Below are 3872 nucleotides of genomic sequence, written 5' to 3' on the forward strand. Positions count from 1 at the left end.
GAAAGGAAAAAACTATTAAAATTGTAATAATATATACTGATAACAAAAGATGAATACAAGTCACATTTGACTTCTGCAATTACAAGAGGCGCTCAAAGTGTTTACCATCAGCTTCCAGACGCTTCTGGCGAACTACTGCTTGAGCAACGTTGACCAAAGTTTCCACTTGTATACATTTTTTTGGTGCCCCAGTATAGTGTGTGTGTGTGTGTGTGTGTGTGTGTGTGTTGTTGTATCCCTATCCAAAATATGACTTTGGCCAAATACAAATTCAACTCTTATTGAGTCTCCAGATATACTCTGACTAGAAAAAAATAATTCCACCTTGGATTTTAATTTTTTGAACATCCTTAGAGCTCATGCTTTTGGAAAAATGGATGGCAGTTTGGAGGAAGAATGCACAGCTGTGTAGCCAACTGTATTGATGTTGAATTTGAATGCCCCTTCAGGTTCCATCTGGGACTGACATTTAACTTGACCTTCTCAGGACAAGAGGTTAATTTCTGAAGTATTAGAATTATGGAGATTAATTTGTGAAGCTGCTTATAATTAAGATGCCTCTGGCTCTGGCATCTGGGCTGGAGACAGCAGACGTTAATGATGATAATCCATTGTCTCCCAGGGATAACTGAGGTCTGCAGTTTCAAGCTCGGCCAATTCGTTTATGGGTTGTTCTTCTTTTTTCACTCTCCTGAAGAAAAGATTGGTGACCTCTATAGACACAGTGTTCCCTCTCACCTGAGATGGAAGTCAACCCAAGACTTTACTGACATGTATAAATGAATCCATTTCTTCCTCTTGTTAGTTATAATAATCACGACAGCAGCTTATTGTTGAGCCAGGCTCTAAGCTAACCCTGTGACATAAATTGTTTCATTTAATCTTCCCAACAGCCATTTAGGATAGGCAGTATTATTATCTCTATTTTATTGATAACCAAGGAGATTAAGTAACTTCTGCAGGATCACACAGGTGGTACATTGGCAGAATCAGGACCTGAAAACGAGTCTATTTTACTCTAAAGTCTGTGTTTTCAGCCATTATGCTATCTTGTCTCCTAGAGATGTTGGGAAATAATGACAGCATTTACTATGTAACAGGCATGGTTATAAGTGATTTAATCTCACAACAACCCTATGTCATAAGTAAAAGCATTATCCCCCTTTTACAGAGCAGGAAAGTGAAGTAGAAGGAGATTGAGAGACTTGACCAAGTTATACTGATGAAATTAATAAACAAATGATAGGCCAGGGGATTTGAACCCAGGTAGTGTGGTACCAGGGCCTATGTTCTGAAGCCATCTACAATTATTCCTTTCTGAGTGGAAATGATTACTGAGTTTTTCTATAGAAAATATATCTTGATGTTGCATAGGGGGAGAACTGTAACTGGACATTGTTCATTCTTATGGAGAAGGTCCTAGGAAAGGCATTCTCATACCAGGCTGCATGTCAGAAGCAACTGAGGAAGCCCCAGTTACAGAGATTTTCATTTAATTTGTTTGAGCTGGGACTTGGGCATCTATTGTTTTATAAGACTCCTCAGGTGATTCTAATAGGAAGCTGGAGTTGAAATTCACTTTCTTAGATAAGAAATTCAGCCATAAAAAAAAACAATGGTCCAGTAGGAGAGGGAAGATAAATTATGTACTTTTAGCTAATGGTTGCTGTCCTTTCAAACAATAGTGAGTTGGTTCTCAATCAATGCTCACTGCCCATTCCCCTCTCACCAGCCCTCCTGCTCTGCAAAAAACAAAACAAAAACAAAAAAAAACGAAAAAAAACCAAACAAACCCTGAACTTAAACTTCACAGTTGTTGAGAAGGTGTTCATGTTGATTTAATTAGTCTACTTTCTAGAACCCTATTAATCTGGTCTAGTGCCTCTGACATGTAGTTACAGTTTCACCATCCTATGACTTGTGATTGATTGCTTAGCTAGACCACAAGTGACTATGAGAAGCCCCAATTAATAGCCTGTCATTTGGACTGGCCTCAGAGTTTTTCATTTCTTAGGACTTGCCAACCTCACCGAGTTCTGTCAGTTTTATTAGGGTCTAATGGTCTGAGAAGCAGCTTTGTCTTCCACCCTCTGCATTCCTTCTTCTCTTCCTCCTGTTCCTGCAAGGGTTGTTTCATCTAAGACGTTCAACTGGAGGGGATGGAATTATAAAATAGAATGTAATAAATAATAGCTCCATTGAGCTTCTTTGTTTTGTAATATGCACTAAAATGCCACATAGTTAAAAGACTACAGATCTTTTGTCTTCATATTCATACAATAGTTACAGGTTTTAGCATTGGGACTTCTTGGGTTTTCCATCTTAAGACACAGTCATGTTATGTAATACTAAAGTCCCTTATCTTCTTTGCTTACAGGATAGGTGGTGTTCTTGATAGTTTTGTCATGCATGAAAAATTCCCTCTATATTTAATTTTAAATGTTACATTATTATGTAAAGTGGCTTTGATTATTTTAACTTATGTTTCTGGCAATAGAGTGAATACAGGTATGCCTCAAAGATGTTGCAGGGTCAGTTTTAGACCACTGCAATAAGGAAAGTATCACAATAAAACGAGTCATAATCTTTTTACTGATGGAGGGTCTTGCTTTCAATTTGTAAAAATGCAGTATTTGTGAAGCACAACAAAGTGAAGTGCAATAAAACAAGGTATGCCCACATTAGCACTTTTGAAAGGTAGGGGAGTTCCAAAAAAACATAAATAATAGGTTGAAGTTAAACGTGCTGATACCAAGTTATACTGATAAAATTAAAGAGTAGGGAACATGTAATTTCCCTGAGTTTTTCATCTCATGTTATAAGTCTTCTGTCATGGCTTGTGCACTCTAGTGTCCACAAAAGACGCCATGTAACACTGTAATCCAGAGAAACACATTAACAACTGCCTTTAGGAAATGTCTCCAAATATCACAGAACAACTTAGACAATGTGGGGGATCCTGCAGAAACAGTACAAAGGGCTGATGACCAATAGAACTGGTTCTGGAACAGGCTTATTGTATGATGTTGGACAGATGACCTTACTTCTCTCCACTTCTTTACATTTATCGATGAAAAATATTGGAGGAGAGGAAAGCAATGGGTTGATCTAAATCAGTGAATCTTCTTGTTGATCCTAGGACCAGCAACATCAGCATCCCCTGGGAATCTGTTAGAAGTTTCAATTTTTAGGACCCACCCCCGACCTATTGAATCAGAGCAGTCTGTGGTGGGGGTGGGGTGTGTGTGGGGGGCAGCAATCTGTGATTTAAAAAGCCCTCTAGGGGATTCTGATGCATACTATATTTTGAGAACTGAGAAGAAGCCAATTAATACATGTAGATTTAATCCTAGCTAATATGGCTGTATTGGCAGCTATGGTGGCCCTTGTGTGGCTTACCCTGCAGCTGGGGGCCAGGACCCTGCATGCCTTCTACACAGCCATGTCTCTAGCCACTCCTGCCCGGAAACTAGACCCATGTACAACAGAAAGAACCTCCACATCTGAAAGGCCACTGAGAAGAAAGGCACTACCTCCTTGGACAGAGAAAATGGCTGCTGACCAGGACTGGCCTAGTGTTTATCCTGTTGCAGCATCATTTAAACCCTTGGCAGTACCACTTCCTGTTCAAATGGGTTATCCAGTAAAGAAGGGAGTGCCCATGGCAAAGGAGGAAAATCTAGGACTTTTAAAGATCCTCAATTTTCTGCATTTGACTCCTGTGGCAATTAAAAGACACTGTGTAGCTCTTAGAGATTTCTGCTCTGAGTGGCCAGCTATACTAGATAGTGATGAGAAGCATTTTCCAATCAAAATTGACACAGCTGATGATGTTTCATCAGGACCATCTATTCAAAACTCCAAAGCACAAG

General features: G+C 39.3%; 1 pseudogene; it reads left to right on the plus strand.

The window, feature by feature from the left end:
• Positions 1 to 3358: 3358 nt before the first annotated feature.
• On the plus strand, positions 3359 to 3865 carry LOC109373867 (28S ribosomal protein S35, mitochondrial pseudogene; annotated as a pseudogene).
• Positions 3866 to 3872: the final 7 nt, after the last annotated feature.

This window comes from Hipposideros armiger, unplaced genomic scaffold (assembly GCF_001890085.2).
Source record: "Hipposideros armiger isolate ML-2016 unplaced genomic scaffold, ASM189008v1 scaffold_748, whole genome shotgun sequence".
Lineage (NCBI taxonomy): Eukaryota > Metazoa > Chordata > Mammalia > Chiroptera > Hipposideridae > Hipposideros > Hipposideros armiger.